The following is a 20,329-nucleotide window of genomic DNA, read 5'->3' as shown; positions in this document are numbered from 1 at the left end:
TCTTACCCCACTCAAAAGCCGTATCTTCATGCACAGATGAATGTTTAACCCCGAGGCCCTTGAATCCATCCTTTGCCAAGTCTCCCATGAAAGATAACCACGCTGGACAGGCTCTCATCAGCAAAGATTACTGTGTTTGGCGAGCAGATAGGATTCACTGCTGGGCGGTGGGTCAGCCTGGCCAGCTGTAACTCCACCCCCTCTTTCCCACCCATCTTTCCCCGTCATCTGCCTAAGACTCCACTCTTACCTCTTCTATCTGCCGCTGTGTCTCTGGAATCCTTATCTTTGTCTCTGCCTGACTGTAGCTCCCATGGAATTTCACCTGGATCACTGCAAAGCTTCATAGCTAACTGGTGGTCTTTCTGCCTCCAGTTTGGCTCCTGGTATTTGGACAGCCTCACTCTGGACTGAGCATTGGTTCTAAAATGCAAATCTGAGGATAACATTTCCCAGCTGAACAATGTGCAGTGGTTCCTTAAGACTTTAGGATAATGTGCAGACACCTTGGGGTGGGGGTACAAGATACTTTAGAATCTTCTAGACCTTGTTCATCGCTGGGCTTCAGTTTTGTCATTTTCATGCTCAGAGGGCTGGTTCTTTGCTTTGGAACACTTCTTCCTGGTGCTGCCACCTCCGGGTATCCTTCCCCAGTTTCTCTCTCTCCCTTTTCCATTCTCACTCTCTGGCCTGGATTAGGGGTTCCACTCTGTGTCTCTTTGTTTCCACTTCTAGACCATGAGGTCTTTGAAGGCAGCATCAAAGACTTGGTCGTCTTCTCAGTTCAGTGCAACCAAACTAACATTAATTAATTGCTTGTTAAAAAATAAGGGATTAATCTGCCCCTTATCCTAAATGATCAGTTTCCAAGGGCAACATTTCAAGTGCCTGTGTGCTGGTTCTGTTACCTTGCCTAACTTGCTTGCTCTAAGATTTGTAAGAGGGACCTGCTGGGATTTGCAAGCATCTTCTTTCCTGTGAAATGATAAAGTTAGATGTTTGCTCATTTGGGCTTAAATTGACAGCTTGCTAAAAGGGGCCTACCAAAAAACTCATTTATAGAAATGTCCCTGAGGTTTTAGAGTATTGTGCCAGACTGTGGTGACACTAATTAAGTATGTCTGCTTTTCTTTCCACGGTCTCTTCCCGGGGGCCAGCCTAAAATAACTGGGCCCAGTCAGCCTGGTGCCCTGGGCAGCTCCATATTCATGAAATAAAATAAAGCAGGCTTATCTCCTTCTTAGACAATGGCCCTCTCAGATCTCTCGTGGGAGGAGAACCTTGTGGCGAGGCTGGGGGATGAATTAAGGGATTTACAAGATTTCTTTTCAAACTTCAGGACTTATATTCCCTCGGCTTCCTTCTTTTACTCTTTGTTTCCCACTGTGTGGCTGCTTCCTGTCATAGTGAGGGCGACTTCAGATTTTTGTTATGTCATCTTCCTTGGATTTCTGAAATTGTCTTCGGATTTTTTTTTTTTATTCTTTGTTATTTTATCTTCTTTCTGTTTTGAACGTTTCTGGAAATATTTATCCAGAATCAGCCTCTTTCACATTTTAAAAATTTTCTTGAAATAAAAAATACAAACGGTCTTGTATAGAGTTTGAAACTCAGTGAATTTTGTTTGATGATAAATCACCGTGGATGTGAAGCTCTCCGCTAACCAGGGTGATTGCCTAGGCCCTAGGGCAGTGGTCGGCAAACTCATTAGTCAACAGAGCGGCAAACAGCGGCTCGAGAGCCGCATGTGGGCAGTAACCACGGAGGCACCTGCCCGTGTTTCCAGAGATACCGCAATGACCAGTCTTTTCCCCTCCGTTATAGTTCTAATTTTATGTTCTATGTCTTGACTGGGGTGGAGGTTACATAGGTGTATACATACATGCAAATTCAGAAGTGCAATTTAATGTTTGTATGCAAATTATTCCTCAAAAAAACAGTCAACACAGAATAATATATAGGTGTTTTCATTTGGTTTTGGTATGGTTTGGCTTAAAATAGAAGAACACAGAATCTGAGGCTTGATCATCTAAGATATAGTTCTCTTACTGTCTTTCTACTGCTGGCATTCATAGGTGTTGACTGATAATTGTTGAGTGAAAGGACAAATAAGTGAACCCTCTGGTTTTAGTTGTGATATCAGCTGGTTTTAATGGAGAGTGCCTTCAGAAGGGTGTTCAGGTAAGCTTCAGGCAGAGTCAGGGCGCGGAGTTCTTTTCTCACCTACCTTTAAGCAGGTAATGGTTTTGGTTGATGCTTTGTGGTCTGAAGTGATAAGTTGGTAAGTGTGTGGGTTTTGCTGCTGGTAGATAATTCTCTAAGAATGTGTCTGCACCGTGGTGGTGTATGCTTGGTTCCAATGTCTGGTTTTTATATATAAGTTGTTTAATTTCTATTGTGAAAACAAAATATTCCACAAATTACGTGTAGCTAATGTGAAGGCCCCGTCTTCTTTCCTTTCTACTAGTGGCTTCTTCTCATTGAGTCAGTAAGTCTGCAGCTTGAATTGAGTGGCTTTCTTAGAGAAGTTTATGAAATGTTGTGAAGTATTTACAACTAAGTGAAAAGACCCACTCACTCAAAATGAGATGAGCTTAATGGACTGGGATTCTGAATAGTTAGTGGACAAAGATCTTATGTAAATAAGGCAGCTGGTGAGAGAAATCTTCATTTAATGCCCATTGTTATATGGGATGTGTGGGTAACAATAGATGTTGAAATGTTATATCCTCAAGTAATTTGTAATGTGTCTGAGGAGATGAGACAGAAACATTCATGTACAGGAAATCTATGGGACAATATAAGCACAGCAAGAATAATTCAGTGGAACCTTTTGAAGTGCAGAGGGAAAACGTGCAGAGCCCTTTGAATGAAGAGTGAGGAAAAGCTTCTTGGGTCTTGAAGAAAAGACCCAAGCGGGACATGAATGGAGGACTTTCCAGGAAGGGTGAGGTGCTTGAATGAAGGTCTAAAAGTAATCAGATAACGGTGAAGGCATTGTTTGCTTTCCACAGAGTAGAGGAGACATGGAGGATGGGTTCTGGGGAGATGAGGATCTTGCAAACTAGGTGACAAAAGAAAGTAAATTACCTTCCATTGAGTGCCCCCTGGTTACCTCTTTGAATCCTTTAAAAAAAAACGATCTTGAGACTCTCTCTTACTATATCCACTATGAATAATAATATGAACTAACTTGTGACTTCTCTGAGGTTGGACAGGCTGAGTTTAGGTTGGAATCCAGGCCTGTTGTGGATGGATTCTACGTTAGAACAGACCTGATAAGTGAGAGAGAACTGAAGGAAGACCTTGAATTGGGGAGTGAAAAGAACTTAAAACCTAGGAGCTGAGCCTGGTGTCTCTGTAGACCTCTGCTTGAGGAGCTCTGGTTTTGGGTTGCTTCTTTCAAAACGGGCTGTGCAGTTTTTTTCTTGGCAATGGAAGAATTTTAAATTTGGGGCACTTACACTATTTTAAAATATTTAACCGTCAATGCCTCTAGGACTTTGTAAGGAATTTATTGAATTTCAGAATGAGATCCTGGGTTTTGTCAGCATCTCCTGACAGGGAAAGTGTACTCATTGCCCATTTCCTGAAGGGTGGTCGGGGGAATGCCAGCTTATCTCCTTTTTGCCTTATCCATGACACCCTTTCTGGTTGTTGAGAATTGCTGAATTTAGTCCGGTTGCTTATGTTATCTGACATCCTTGAAGATAAAGCAGCCAGGCCCTCTTCAGGTTCTATTTCATTTCCCCTCTGCTCCAAGTAAATTCTAACTCGGACATGGCTGCTTTTTGGTTGTTCAGGTTTGCTAACTGAATAGGTCTGACCACCTTTTATTGATTGATGGATCCGTAACTACAGTGGTCCTAGATTTCTTTGTCACTGTCATCAGAGTGGCTCCCTTCACCTTCTTTTCTGTATAAGTTACTTTGTAAATCTCTAACTCTGTCTATCGGATCTACCTTATCTATGTTTCTATCTGTTATTTAATCTGTACCTTCTTAGTCTCCCCAGAGCATCACCGAGTGAAGGTTCAATCAGGGGGACTACAGATACCCTAAAAAAAGTGTTTTGTTTTGCTTTGTTTTATTTGCTTTATCTCTAAAGAACAGGGTCATAGTTTCCACTTAGATTTTGTATTTTGGGCTGCTTTCCCACTACAGACTACCTCCACTTCTAGAACTCAAGATTCTTAGGATGGGCTGTTCTTTACAAGTATCAGTTGACTGACTAAATTTTAAGTTCTGCTTTCTCCATAGTCCTGCTTAGTACACATGGTACTCCTGTGATGTTATCACACCATCACATCCTAGTGACTGATGATTTTTATTTTTTATTATTACTTTAAATATCTTTATTGATTTTAGAGAGGAAGGGAGAGGGAAAGAGAGGTAGAAACATCAATGATGAGAGAGAATCATTGATTGTCTGCCTCCTGCATGCCCCCTACTTGGGATCAAGGCCTCAACCCAGGCATGTGCCCTTGACCGGAATGGAACCTGGGACCCCTCAGTCCGTGGGCTGATGCCTTATCCACTGAGCCAAACCAGGTAGGGCTGTGACTGATGATTTTTAAATGTGCATTCTCAGTGTCTTTTCTGATGGGGAGGTTGGGTGGGGTGACACCCATTGTTACATTTGAGGAATGAGTGTTGGGCTTAAAATTGCCCCAGTTGGTAAAATATAGAGAATAAGTATTTTCTCAGGGCTTTTCTGTCAACTCTATTCAAAGAGAATATAAAGATCTGAACTATAGACCCTTGAACAACATGGGTTTGAACCGCGTGGGTCCACTTATACGTGGATTTTTTTTCAGTAAATATATGGTTGGCCCTCTGTATCTGCAGTTTCACATCCTTGGATTCATCCAACCTGGGATCTAAAACAGTATTTTTGAGAGCTTGTTTGGAGATTCTAGCAGCGGAGCACAGCTACTCGTATACCCTTGACCAAAGACGGGTCCTTTCCTCTGGGGGGAAGGTCGTCCTCTTCGGGAGGGACACACATGGATCGGTGAGGGAGGAGGGGGACACCCGCCTAGCCAGCCAGATCAGCTGAATCAACCCTGGCGATCGATGGGGTGACAGATGTCGCAGCCAGATCGCCCTCACATCCTACAACAGTATTTTTGACCTATGATTGCAAATCCAGGGATGGGAATCCCCAGATGCTGAGGGCCAACTGTGTATATTGTTCTAGGCCATGTTATAGAAGGGACTTGAGCACACAAGTATTTTGGTATCTGCAGGGGGGATCCTGGAACCAAGCCCCCCAGATGCTGAGGGATGGCTATAGTTAAGTTTTGGTGGAGTCAAAAGTTTTTGAAAAGGGGGTAGTGACAGCTTGATGACAATGAGTTGAATAGGTTTTCTTGAGCTTTCTGTTCACCAGCAGGGACTGGGAAGTTAGGGTCTAGTTGCCTTGGTTTATACTTTTCTGTACAGCCAAGCCTGGTGCTGCTGTTCCTCCCACAGTGGTTTCTGCTCGTCATGGACCCTATTCCTATAGGACTAATGACTGTTGTTTTGGTGTCCCTAAGTTTTTAGATTATTATTATTTCCTTTTTTAAAAAATATATTTTGTTGATTTTTTACAGAGAGGAAGGGAGAGGGATAGAGAGTTAGAAACATCGATGAGAAAGAAACATCGATCAGCTGCCTCCTGCACACCTCCTACTGGGGATGTGCCCGCAACCAAGGTACATGCCCTTGACCGGAATCAAACCTGGGACCCTTCAGTCCGCAGGCTGACGCTCTATCCACTGAGCCAAACCGGTTAGGGCTAGATTATTATTATTTTCATGCCAGATCATGATCTGGTAGAGATGAGCATCCTGGACTTTTCATTGAAATTGTGTGTTCTTTTTGAAACTGGGAAGAAACAGGGGCTAAGGGTGAAGATTAGCGGGGGAGGAGGAAATTGGAGACCAAAAGAGCAATTGTCTAATGGCTTTGGCCATGTGATCGCCCCTTCATGGGAAAAGGGTCATGTTCTATGGGGTTAAGTGTCTAGGATTAACTTTTAGAGCAGCCCTGTATATAGTTTTGGAATTTATAGTATTTTAGATAAGTTCATGGAATAGAAAATCTATTGACTAAATTTTTAGAACTCTACTACAAATGATGAAAGTTTGTGGGAACATCTGTAATGCAGCTGTAATAAAATTTGTTTACTTGATCGGGATTGCTTTAGAGGCTCACACTGGTTCCTTTACTGCTATTTTCTGCATTTTTGCCGCATGCCAAGAAATAAATTAACACCAACTCCTGGTGGAATTAGGGGTCATTCAGTTTTGTGGCTATTCTAAGATTTTGGTTCTAAACTTATGTCCATTTGAAAGCTCTTCTGTCCTGGCACAGGACATGGATGGTGAAACCAGGATACCAAAAGATGGACTGATTCTGAAATTAACATATTTTCCAGATGTTTGGAGAATGGAGGCTTGTTTTCGGTGCTGCTTTTTGTGCGTTCTTGTGTGTGTCTCTGTGTTTTTATAGGAAAGCCCCTTGGGGAAGGGAGGATCTGCTTTTTGGATTGGGAAATAAAATAGGTGTTAAATTTTTGTGTGAAAACTTTTGTTTGTATTGCCATTTTTGTGATAGATTGAAGAGGCAACTTTGTTCCAAGGAAAGAGCTGTTGGGAAGGGTGGTGTTGGGGCGAAACTCCGAGGCAGTAACTAAAAGCAGACTCATTCACATCTCTAGTGATTTTCACTTATGAAACGGGCCCCTGACGCTCTGACTCAGCAGCCTTTTAACCATGCCTGACTAAATAGACCTTGTTTTTGAAACTCACAGCAGTGCCTAGCTCCCTGCTGTCTTTTGTTCATCCTGCTAACACACAGCTGTTTTGTTCATACATCATTTTGTGTTCAGCTGCCCGGTTACTTCCTATGGTGAATAATGGACACATGGGAATTTGAACACCCAAGTGTGTGGTTATTCAAACAGGAAGTCTCAAGGAAGCACAGTATCCTCGTCAGAGGAACAAAAGGTGGAACGGGAAAGGCCATGGTTGATTCTAAGTCTAAACCATCTGCAGGGAAACAGCTGACAGTTCCTGAGATACAGACACTCTGCAGCTTCAAGGTGGGATCCTTTCTTCAGAACTTGATTCATTTTTTAAAAAATGTTTGGAGTCTCCCACCCTAATCCATGAAATAGAAATGGAGGTGAACAAAGTAACGTGACAGCTCTACCCATGGGGAAGCGTGTGGATCTTAGGAAAGAAGGTGCAACAACTTGCTTTCACCGAAGGTGACAAATGCTGTCCCCAGGTATAAGCCAAGAGGTGGGACTTCACAGGGACTTGGAGAGCAGACAGGGTGGATGGAAAGATGAAATTCTGCACAGCTTTTGGTCACTGAGCTGGAGGACTGTGAGATAAAGGAGAGAGTGGGTTCTACACAGGAAGCATGCATTCTGGCAGAGCCATGGCGGTGAGGACCGTGTTGCCTCCGAACATCCTGCTCACGGGTGCACCAGGGGATGGAAAAAACACGCTAGACCAAGAACTTGCATCAAGATTGGGACTGAAACACATTAATGTGGGTGATTTTGCTCGAGGAGAGCAGTTACATGATGGTCATGATGAAAATATGACTGTCCCATTTTAAAAGAATTGAGAGAGGTTAATGAGTTAGGAAAACAAATGAGTGAAGGTGGAGTTATTATTGATGACCACAGATGGGATTTCTTCTCTGAACGCTTGTTTCATACAGTTTTTGTGCTGAAAACTGGTAATAGTGTATTGTACCAAAGACTTGAAACAAGGGGTTATAATGAGAAGAAACTAAAAGATAATGTCTAGTGTGAAATTTTTCAAATTCTTTATGAAGAAGCATTAGCATTAGCATCCTACAAGGAAGAAATAGTGCAACAGCTGCCCAGCAATAAACCAGGAGATTTAGAGGATAATATCAATCAGATATTGAAGTGGATTGAGAATGGACCAAAGATCATAGCTCTTGACTTATAAGACTGGCCACTTTATAATCACTCTTAGTATTTCCCTGCCCACATCATATAAATTGTCCAATTATTAGTAAACCCCTTTTATTAAAATTGTGCTGCAGAACTGGTAGGTGGATAGTATAAAGGTTTATGTTTGGTTTTTTTTTCCCATGAGAAAGCTGAACAACCTTAAGTATAATTAATATAATGTTATTAAAGATTGGGACTAAAAACAGTCATCATTTCATGCTTCAATTGCTAAAGAATAAATAAATCTGACCAAATGTGTGGATGGATATCTTTTAAGTTTATTATAGAAGAAAATGAACATGATCTCTTAAAATTAAAATCTAAAGATAAAGTAAAGAATGTGTTTACCACCATATACACTCTAGGACAAAACATAAAGCGCCAAAGAGAAGGATAAAAACGGTGGGACTGCAAAGGAGATCTGATTAGGGCTGATCAAGATAAGTGACTTCACGGAAAACTTTTAGATTCCTACCAACTTTGAGATTCTTTGATTATATGATAGAGGACTTGTTAGGACGAGTCAAAACCTGATTTTAGATTTAAAAATGAAAATGAAATCTCTAAAAGAAGGGGGAGCAAACAATTTATATTAAGCAAGTAGGGCAGCGATGTTTAACCTTTTTCATCTTGTGGCACATACAAAGTAATTACTAAAATTCTGCAGCACACCAAAACATATATATATTTTTTGCCATTCTGACCAAAAAAAAAATAGGTATAATTTTGATTCATTCATTCATGCCAGATGGCTATTGTTGTGTTGGCTGTTGTCATTTGTTACTTGACAATCTACGAGAAAAGAGGTCAGTGTCCCCTGACTAAATAGGTATTTATTGCATGTTTTAAAAATTTTTGCGGCTCACTGGTTGAAAATCGCTGATCTAGGGTGATGCAAAATGCAAAAAAAAAAAATCATTTTGGGGCTTAATTAACGGGAGCAATGGTATTCAAATCAAAGGAGTATTGGCTGTGTTCATTGTATGACTGGAACTCTGCCCCCAGTTCCAGTTATAGTAAACATGTTTACACAACATGGGTGCTGCATCTGTTCTTGATTCCTTTTCCCCCCTTTTGCTTGTTTATTGGTTATGTCAAACTCGTGGCAAATTTCTACTCCGTGAAGATTTTATTTTAATATTTTAATTGATTTTTAGAGATAGAAGGAGGGAAAGGGAGAGAGAGAGAGAGAGAGTAACATCGATGTGAGAAACAAACATCGATTGGTTGCCTCCTACACATCCCCTATCGGGGTTTGAGCCACAACCTAGGCATGGGCTCTGACCGGGAATCAAATCAGCAACCATTTGGTGCACAGGACGACGTCCAGCCAACTGAGCCGCACCAGCCAGGACTCCAGGAAGATTTTAATTTCTGGTTCCTTCTGCCCCCTCCATAGCACTTGCCATTACATTGTTTGATATTCATGTATTCATTCATTTCTAAAAATTGGTACAACAAGCATAGTGCATGCCTATGATGTAAGAGGTACTGTCTTCTATTGTTTTCTCTATTTCCCCATTAAACTCAGTTCATTGAGAACAAGTTGAGTTTATTGATTCATCTAACAAAACACTTACTGAGTGCCTGTATATAAAAGGCGCCACAAAGTGCTGGAGACAGGGCAGAGAAGACCTAGAGCTGAACTTCTGGGTGAAAAGCTTGCAGTTCAGAGGACCTGACCCAGGGAGGGTTTTGTTGGCTTTCTTTTTTCATTGGCTCTAAGATCCCTAGCGGATAGCATGATACCTTTTCTCTAGGTGCTCAGAAGTTTGCTGAACGAGTGAGTTCCTATTTCTCTGAGGCTATGGTCACAGAATGCAGATGCAGGTGAGAATGGCAATTTTGTTCAGATTTTCCCAAGGTGGGCTTTGCCTTTGACATAGGGTCGTCGGAACTTAAGTGGAATGGGATGGCTAGTGCATGGTGTAGCTGCCTTACCAACATCCTTAGGTAAAGGCTAGCCACAGTAGCAGAGAGCCCCAACAATAAAGTTGTTTAAAAAATGTTGGTTTCCCTTTCACGGGGTGGTCCTGAGGTAGGTGGGCAGCTGGGTAGCTCCATCCACACAGATGTTTTTTTCATCTTCATGCTCTGCCATCCCTTGGGGTGTGGCCCTCATGTGTGTGTGGTGGAAGTTGGGTGATAGACTCTTCTGTATTCCAAATGGGAAGATAACGGTACTGCCAAGGAGTGTGTGCTTCATTCTTAAGACGGAAACCCAAAAGTGGCACATCACTGTATCATCTGCCACTGGAAGGTGCTTAGACACCTGGCCACTTCCTGTATGCAGTGGAGGCTGGGAAATGTCGGCTAGCTGGGCACCTGTGCCCAGCCACATGTCTGTTACGGTGACAGAGGGAGAACTGATTTTGGCAAGTGGCTCTGGCATGCCAACTCTTGTACTCTGGTGATGTCCTTGCCAGCGCTGTGCGGGAGAGCCTACCTCTCCCAGGTTCTGGTCTCCCTGGAACACCTTCTTTTAGAGGCTCCCATTGTGTGGCTCACAGTTTTAGGAAATGGATCTAGAAAAACTAGCAAACTCTGTGGACCCTCACACCCTCGGGCTTCAGGAGAAGAGGCTCTGCCAAAACGGGTGCGTGCTCATCCTGCTCTTCTCAGCGTGCAGCCTTGGCACCCTACCTTTGCAGAATTCGTTTTATTCTGAGACTGGACCAGGTTGGCACTGAGACCTTGCCTCGGCGTTGAGTACGTAACAGATCCAGGGCGGAGGAGCGCCTCCCAGGCAGGGTCCTGATTTAGTTGACTGTCCTGAGCATGTTTACCTTGGGCTGTGATGGATGAATCAAATCCGTTGTGAAATCCAGATGTGTTTTAGATCGAGAATTCCAGGAGTGATAAAACAGTGCCTGTTGTTTGTGCCACTTACCGGCCACTTGAACATCCTGTCTTGTTCTGGAATCTTTTTTTTTTTTTTTTTTTTTTTTTTTAAATATATTTTATTGATTTTTTTACAGAGAGGAAGGGAGAGGAAGAGAGAGTTAGAAACATCAATGAGAGAGAAACATCAATCAGCTGCCTCCTGCACACCCCCCACTGGGGATGTGCCCGCAACCAAGGTACATGCCCCTGACCAGAATCGAACCTGGGACCCCTGAGTCCGCAGGCCGACACTCTATCCACTGAGCCAAACCAGTCAGGGCTGGAATCTTTTTTAATGTGTTCACCTCTTTCTTGAATATGAGTTCACGGAGGGCAGGAGCTGTGTGTAAATTCATTAAATCAGCAACTTAGAGCTAGCTAGGTACTTGGCTTACGGAATCAGAGTGAATTTAGTAAAATGGGTGTGTACACACAACAGCCACAGCAGTAGCAGTACCCCCAGCCAAACACTTCCATATTCCTGCAGCGAAATGTATTTACACTTTAGGCTGATTAAAGGCTGCAAGAACCTCACACTGAGTTTAAGTCATGCTTTGTTGTCAAATGTCAGGAAAATCCTCTGCTCTTGAGCACTTGTTGAATTTTGGTACATTGCGTCACACTTCACTATGTGTTATACCACTTCTACAGATAGTAATAATAGAACCACTAAACACTATCTCAGAATTAGGCACCCAGTAGGCACTTGGTAATTGATAATTATCTAATGAAATGAATAAAGCCCATTTACTAGGAACTTTTATTTGGTCAAAGGAAGAATTTCAACATTTATTTTGAGGATTTGAGTGGATAGGTTATTAAATTACGGTAAGAATATTTAGAAGTACATAAAAGAGCGTTATGGAAATGTTTAAGAGACGTAGTAGTGGTTGAATTCTAACCAAAAATACCCATTCTAAGAAAAAAGAATTCTTTCCTTGTTTTTTGTTTGATTGTTGTTGTTTTTTTTTTGTAAAAATGCGATTTCATCTCCAGTACCTATGCATAGTTTGTTAGGAACCTGGCTGCACTAAAGCCATCTCATTTGAGATACTTTTTGAATTGGAGTTAATTCTGATTTCTTGTTCTCAGAAGCAGATGTCTGGGTCCTTCCTCTGTTCACACTTTAGGATCTCCCCATTTTCCTACCTACTTAGCCCAGCTTTGTTTTTCTTTCTGTCCTATGGTTTTAAATCAGTAGTTAATCAGTGTCTCTTGGAATCTTTTAAAAAAATGTTGAGGATGAGTGTATAGATGGTTATAAATGATTTCTTTTACCCGTTGAGTTCTCTCAGCTTGGTTTTTGCTTTCTAAAAGATTGTGGTCTCCTTGAATTACTCTTATTTTTTTCTTAGTCAAACTCATTATCTTTATTTGCTCAGAGTCCTTTGCCATCACCCTTTGCCTAAAATATGTCATGTCCTTTGGGCTTGATCATTCCAGTGTTGTTTTTTAAGGAATTTGCCTTCTCAATACATTCTTTTCAACATGCAGGAGGATGAAGACAGCAGTGGGTATTGCACCACTCATTTGGTCACTTGAGCATACTGTCTTGTTCTGCAATCTTTTTCGTGTGTATTTCCTCATATGAGTTCACTGAGGACAGGAAGTATGTTTTAAACCACTAGGTCAGCAGGTTAGAGCAAGGTACTTGCCTCGCGAAATGATAGGCATTTGCATAAGCTTTGATTGTCTTGTTGAATCAGAAAACTCAATTCGAAACGGATAGGGAAGCATAGGGCTAAATTTAACAAATATGTGCAGGCTAACTTCCGGACATCGCCCTGTTGTGGACAGTAATAATAGAAGACCTGCCTGTGTGTTCCGATGCGTTTTCTTTTCAGAACAGGAAAGTAGCTGAAACCAACTATAAACTTGTTCTTTTTAAGAAGCCTCCTCTTCCTTTCCAGGATCCAGGATGCCAAGCTCAGTACCTTTCTTTTTTTAGGATGGCAGAGTTTCTCAGACTGAGACTTGAAGAATTTCTGTCTCACTAAGTATAAAGTCCTGCAAAGTAGGTGTTTAAATTCCTTCTTCGTGTCATTTGAAGGTTATTACAATGTCACACTTCCCTTATAAATTCTCAATACTGATTGCCAGCAAACCCAGAGGTTATTTCTCTGTGAGGAAATCTGTTGTCACTTAGGCTAGTGGTTCCCAAGGGCTCACCAGTAACAAACGAATCACCTCTGGAGTTTTTTGAAATAAGTTATGTGGATTACTATGAAGTGCTGTTCAGTATTTACAGGTAAATACAAGATAAAAGAGATAATTATATTGCTTGTGCAACCGATTGTCTGTTTCAGTGCACAGAGACCGGAGTAGAAGTGAAAACTTCTTTATGAAGTAAATGAGTAGAGGGGTACTTCTTCCAACCCTAGGTACCCTAGAATTTGTGTTTCATTCCCTTGCTTTCAAAAAGAGACAGTTTTATCATCCTTAGACAATGGATTGCTTGTTTTTTGAGTTTATAAAGATGGTTTACTATGTGCATTCATCTACTGCAACTTGCTTTTGGCACTCAGTACATTTCTAAAGTATAATTGTAATTAATTCATTTGCATCCTTCTGTAGGATTTCTATTAAGCGATTATACCACAGTAACGTATTGGTCATCCTGTTGATAGACTTTATGTTGTTGTTGTTAGTATGAATAATGTTCTGTGCATATTCTTACACATGTCTCCTGATGCTCATGTGTGAGAGTCTCTCTCACGGGGTTGCTAGGTCATAATAAGTATTTTCAATTGTATGAGATCATGCAACTAGTTTTCCACAGTGGATATGCCAGTTGAATGCTCACCAGCAGGGTTAATATAAGGCTGTTGACCCAAATTTAGTATTGTTAGAATTCTTAAGTTTTGCCCATTTGATGGTCTAAAATGATATTTCAGTGGCTTAATTTATAAGGTTGAGTATCTTTTCATGTGTTTATTGGTCTTCCATATTTCATTTTCTGTAAAACGTCTCTTCATGTTTTTTGCCCTTTTTTCCTTAGAATTTTTAGAATTCTTTATATATTCTGGGTACTGATCCTCTATCTGTTACATACTGTCTGTATTTTCTACCAGTGTGTGTGATTTGTCCTTTTTATATTCCTTATGATATCTTTTGGGCAGAATCTCTTAATTTTAATATGATCAAGTGTATCAATATTTTCTTTGGTAGTTAGCCTTTTTAATATCTTCATATATTTTATTTTTAGGATCTTCTAAAATTTTTAAATTTGCCTTTTACATTTAAGTTCTTAATCCATCTGACATTGATTTGTGTGTTGTCCTTAACTCCTTGGGCAAACCCCTTTCAAACGTAGTCTTCTAGTTTAGTTATATCCTAGCTGTCTTTGGGGCCTTTGCTCTTCCACATAAATTTTATTTTTTATTTTTATTTTTATTTTTTTAAATATATTTTATTGATTTTTTACAGAGAGGAAGGGAGAGGGATAGACAGTTAGAAACATCGATGAGAGAGAAACATCGATCAGCTGCCTCCTGCACACTCCCCACTGGGGATGTGCCCGCAACCAAGGTACATGCCCTTGACCGGAATCGAACCTGGGACCCTTCAGTCCGCAGGCCGACGCTCTATCCACTGAGCCAAACCGGTTTCAGCTTCCACATAAATTTTAGAATCAGGTCATCAAGTTCTTCTATAACCTCTCTTTAGATCTTGATTGAAGTTACATGAACTTTATACATCCATTTGGGTTGAATTGATATCTTGACAATATTGAGTCTCTCTATCCATGAACATAGTATAATTTTAGCCCTTCTTTAATGAATTCCAGTAATGGTTTCTAATTCTCTCTACACAAGCGTTGGCCTTTTTCTGTTAGATTTAATCCTGGATACATTTTATCTTATAAATTTTTTCTAAAATTAACATTTTCTACATCTTGGTTGCTGGCATATAGGAATGTAACTGGTTTTTGTATGTTGTTCTTATAACCACTTGCGTAATTCTCTGATTAATTCTGATTATTTGTCTTTAGAGTCTCTTGGGTTTTATATGAAGACAATCACTGTAAATAATGACACTTTTGTTTCTTCTTACCAATCCTTAACTGTTTTATTTATTTTTTTCTTTTCTTTGTCGATTAGAACAATATACAAAGTTTCTGTTTAAACATTCCCCTTAAATACTGTGATTCCCAAAGCTTTGCTAATTTGAAAGATGAGAAATGTTTTTATTTTAGGTTGCATTTCTTTTGTAATTGTTGAGGCTATTTTTTATTCTGTGGCATAATATTTATTTCTGTAAGCTACCTCACTTCCTTTTTTTGTAAAGAGATGTGGTATTAATACAAAATTTTTTTCAGCTTAGTTTCTGACTTTTTTTTTTGCTATTAAACCACTGTAAGGAATGTTTTGGGCACAGATTTTAGTGGATTAAAATAGCTCTAAAATATTAAACTTAGTAATACACAGGTACTACTCACTTCTTTGGTAAAATTAGTTACCAAATTAGTTGCTGTCCATACTGTTTGACCTGATAAGTGGTAATTTGAATAATGAAAAGTTTGCTATTTATAAAATTCAGTGAAGACTTGATGAATACATTTGTGTCCCCAAAACACGAAGCAAACTGTCTCAGTGGCAACTCCAGGAGGCACTGATGGAGGGACCTGGGCTTTATTTAGTTTTCATAACTGAATCACTCTTGATTGCAGAGTTTGATAAATTTATCAAGCTCCTGAGATGTTTTAGGACAGTCTTCTTGGTTTTCCTATCATGAATGTGGGTCATAGACTTTAAGCTCTTTCCTCCTCTTCTCTTTAAAATTTAATACACTTTGAAACCTTATTTATATCTGAGAAATGGATTGAACTTAAAGGTCTTGGAACAAAGAATGGTGAATCTATGTGACTTGGTAGAAAGATTGTACAACGTAAAACGTGATAAATGTCAAGTCTTTTGAGTTCTTGGGATAGATAAGCCCCATGTATCATTCATCTGTAAACCCCACAGAAATGGTTCTCAAAGAAGTTGTGATATTGTCACTTTAGGGCCATATAGTGGACAGGTGGTGGGGAGGGCATCGGAGAGGGGAGCGGAGAGGAGGCAGTCCCACACAACAAAGAATTGCCTGAATCCTGCCCATCTGTGGGATTTCCCAGGGGACATTTGTGCTATTAAAAAACCCAGTTATAAAGATCTGAGCCTGGAATATAACTTTGTCTTCATACATAAACACAGAGGTTTTATAACTTAATTTTATTGTACATAATTTATCATGAATACAAGTACCATGTAAGTAAATATTTTTTGAGCTTAACAAGAGTTTACAATCAGGAAAGTCATTTCACTGCCAACAGTGTCTCTTATGGTGTTCAGGTTGCCCATACAACACACAGGCAGACTGCAATCTGAGGGATTCTGTGTATGTATTGTATATTCTTAGCCTCTTTTCTAAAGTATCAAATGTTAAAGAAAAGTGTTGATAACATTCAGTTGAAATTTATCTTTACAGTTTTCCTACATATGAATAGTAACCAACATGTTATTTTCCTGTGGAACCGTGAGATAATTAAATTAAGTGGAATATTTTATAAGGAAACAAGCAGATCAAGTTGGCAGAGGTATATCATCCTTCCTCATGTTCTCCACTCTGATAGTCTGTGATTTGTCCTGACGTGTTATACCTACTCAGTTAAAGCGATATTCCTCTCTGTCTCAAAACATACGCGTGAATCTAGTCTGTGATTACTTCTGACACCAGTTTTCATTGCAGGGTTTACCTGTATCTCTGCCGCTTCATTGTCTGTGTGTCTTACACAGAATGGCATCCAATCCTATTTTTAAAAATTCTAACTTACGTTGTAGTGAGTAGGTACAGGTGTCAGATGGGTTTGCTCTGCCTTCTACTGTATAATCCCCAGAGTTTTATCTATTGAAATGAGCATGTTTTCTTTTAATTCTGGTTTACATTATAGTTTGGGACACACACACACACACACACACACACACACACACACACTCCCCCCCCCTCCCTAGTTAGAAGTCATAGATGTTGTAGATTACATAACTTAAGGATTTCATTTCATTTGGGATAGTAATGTGGAGGCATTACAAAATGTTTATTATAAAAAGAGGCAGGAGTCTGGTGGCTTCAGAATCATCCTGCAGCAGCTCACCTCATGTGCAGTCTTCCGTGTCGCGCCTCCGAGTTCTGCCCGCGCCCCCCCCCCCCCGCCCCCGCCCCAACCCAGTCTGTTGTACTTGGAAGCCAAAGCATCTTCCTAAAATATCAGGTGTTAGTTATTTACCCAAGTACTGTCTTGTGTTAATTTTTTGGTTTCACCGACTGGAGACATGGAAGGTAGGGACTAAATCTTAAATTTCTTTGTATCTCCAACATTAACATAGTTCTTTGCAACTGGTGTATATTCCAGAAGTGTTTGCTGATTTATTTAGTCTACATCCTCCCCCCCGCCCTGCCCATTATGTAGAAAGTCGGAGGAAGTTCTCCATATTTCCTTATAACTCTCCCTATTTGTTGTGCACAACTGCTTTTTCAGTGGGTCTCAGTGGTGAGTGTCATCATAATGTTTTCCAAGGTGGAGGGCATATACATCACCCCTGGTTGTAGAGAAGATGTATAGGAATGGAAAGGACTTAATTCTGGTCCGATTGTAATTATAGCATTAGAATAATGTGTGGTGGAATCATTTAAAATATTTTTACTTTAAAAAATTTGGTTTAATTGTAGTAAAAGAGGTCTTGCTTTTTAACTTTATATAAAAAGGTATGTCAACACTATGTTGTTGACTTTTGATAGCTGTTTTCTCCAATGTGGAATTTGATTTATTGTATGAGATTTGTTTTTGTTTCCTAGAGAGGAAATTTGTTTTTCTTGTCCCTAAACACCATACTCTTCCATTCTTACCACATTATTAAAAAAAATAAATAAATCAGCCCTAACCGGTTTGGCTCAGTGGATAGAGCGTCGGCCTGCGGACTGAAGGGTCCCAGGTTCGATTCAGGTCAAGGGCATGTACCTTGGTTGCGGGCACATCCCCAGTAGGGAGTGTGCAGGAGGCAGCTTATCGATGTTTCTAGCTCTCTCTCCCTCTCCCTCCCCTTCTCTCTTCCTCTCTGTAAAAAATCAATAAAATATATTTTAAAAAAATTAAAAAAAATAAATCAATCTGGACCATCTCTCTTCTGTGTGAGTTGTATTTTTTTTTTTACCCTGGATACAGCAAGAGTTGGGGCAGTACCCCTGGTAAATCATATCTGTATTGGGTAGCATTTTACATATGTTTCTGTGTATTGGTCTTCCAAACTCAGTATCCTTGCCTGATTGTGCTTTACATCCTATGTGCTGGAAATACGGGTCCCAATCAAGATGGTATTATCTACTAATTGATCTTTATCCATCAGATTTCAAAAAGTTGCTATTGATCACGCTGGAGTGTAGGGTTTCATTGCCTGTTGACTCTCCCTGTGGATTTTATTACATTGTTTAATTGTTTAAAAGAAATTTTTGTCTGTATTTATATATTTACCCCATTCTTTGTTAGAAATGTAGGTTACTTCAACTTTGTGACTATTTTCTTTTTTTTTTTTTAATATATTTTATTGATTTTTTTACAGAGAGGAAGGAAGAGGGATAGATAGTCAGAAACATCGATCAGCTGCCTCCTGCACACCTCCTACTGGGGATGTGCCCGCAACCAAGTTACATGCCCTTGACCGGAATCGAACCTGGGGCCTTTCATTCCGCAGGCTGACGCTCTATCCACTGAGCCAAACCGGTTTTGGCTTCGTGACTATTTTCAATAGTGCTTTGATATACTGGCCTAACTTTATGTGTCTTTCTGGTTGTTTTGTTCGGCAGAGTTATTGAATGAAACACATGAGTATTTGTAAGGCCTTTAGGTGTTTCAGTCTTAAACTCTTGAGTAGCAGTTACAGTGTGTCTTTTGCTCTAAAAATTCCCGATTTCTCCTCTCCTTTTAATGTGAGGCAGTCAAATGAATTTTTCTTCACCTGATGCTTTATTCAGGAATTAGCAAATCATGACTGCCTCGGATACAGCTCTGATTTTGGTTGTTACAATGGATTATGATGACCACCAGTGCTTTGACACTTGTCCCTTTGCCTGGGGGCTGGCCCATGACCTTGTTAACCCATATGGATAGTAGGTCAGATGACACGCCAGTTCCAGAGAAGTGACGTTTCCACCTGGGTCTCCTGGAGCCCAAGCATCATGTAGAAGTCTGACTACCCTACAACCAACAGGTTTGAGAGGACATGGACAGGCACTCTGGTGGCTATTCCCAGCTGTGTCCAGCCTTCCGTCTCATCCCTATCAGGGCACCATGTATAACCACCCCAGCTGCCAGCTGCATACTACCAAGTGACTTCAGTCCACACCGTGTGGAGCGCAAGAACCATCCAGCTGAGCCCTTCCCAAATTCCTGACTCTCAAAATCCTGAGATATAAAAACAGTTGTTGTCCCAAGCCACTGGGCTTTAGAGTAGCTTGCTGTGCAGCAATAGATAAGTGGAACCGTTTTGAACCTCTGGGGTATTGAGTATGAGAGGCTAAGCTTTTCTTTCCCAAGGGGAATTAGCCTCTCTTCCTTCCTGGAATGTTGCTTAAAAGGAACCTGTGGACTCCCTCCCAGCAGAAATTGCCCTTCTCCTTGGCTTCTACTGGAGAGCAGTGGGAAAGGAGCCAGAGCTATCCCGAGGCTGTGCGTTTTTGCATGAGAACTGAAGCTTAGCTGGAGTTTCAGACCAAGTTACTATCACTGTGTCTTGTGTCTGAGAAAACAGGCTCTTTTCTGGTCGGCATCCCTGTTGTCTACTGAATGGGAGGCAGGTGCAGGGACCACCTTTAAGCTGATCCCCAGCAAAGCCTTAAATGTGGGTAGCAGTAAGAAAACAAGCTGTGTTCAGATTCTTGGTATCCATAGGTTCCTGCCACCACCCCCCAGGCCAAAAGCTTCCCTTCCATTGCCTGCCAGAGAACACATGCAGCCTCTGGTTGTCACTGCCGGCACTTACTCTGTGTGCCCCACGCTGAAACCATAGCCGCTATGCCCACCTTTTCCCACAGGTGTCCCCAGGCTCTCATGCCTTTTCTTTGCTCTTCTCTCCTTCGTCAAAGGCATCCCCCTTTCCACTCCTCACCCTCTCTCTCCCAAACTCTGCCAGTAGATACTCTCTTCATATACTTGGAGGCTCACATCAGCGGCTTTCTATTTCTTCAAGTTTCATTTCTTTATTCCTCCTGCTCTTGTCTTGCCCTCTCCCTCACCTTGAGCACAGTCCTGTGGCTTTTTGAGTGTTTGTCTTATATCCCTTAGGAGATTATAAACAGAGAAGGTCTTATTTATGATATAAAATAGTGTACATTAAATTATTTGCACTAAGTGGAAACCATTTCTATATTTGTATTTTCTTCTCTTTAATTCCAAGAAACTATGTGAAAGCTCTTTAGCGTTTAGTGACCA

General features: G+C 40.7%; 1 protein-coding gene and 1 pseudogene across 2 annotated transcripts in view; both read left to right on the top strand.

Annotated features, from left to right (window-relative positions):
* LAMC1 (laminin subunit gamma 1) overlaps nt 1–20,329 on the top strand; it is a 113,674-nt gene that overhangs the window by 7,766 nt on the left and 85,579 nt on the right. The window lies entirely within an intron of this gene.
* Nucleotides 7,434–7,971, top strand: LOC308237198 (adenylate kinase isoenzyme 6-like; annotated as a pseudogene). Its single transcript has one exon. The product of its transcript is annotated as an adenylate kinase isoenzyme 6-like (transcript).

The sequence above is a fragment of the Plecotus auritus genome (genome assembly GCF_963455305.1).
Source record: "Plecotus auritus genome assembly, chromosome: 12".
Taxonomy (NCBI): domain Eukaryota; kingdom Metazoa; phylum Chordata; class Mammalia; order Chiroptera; family Vespertilionidae; genus Plecotus; species Plecotus auritus.
Note: the sequence above shows the minus strand (reverse complement) of the source record. Positions and strands in the feature narration are given on the sequence as shown.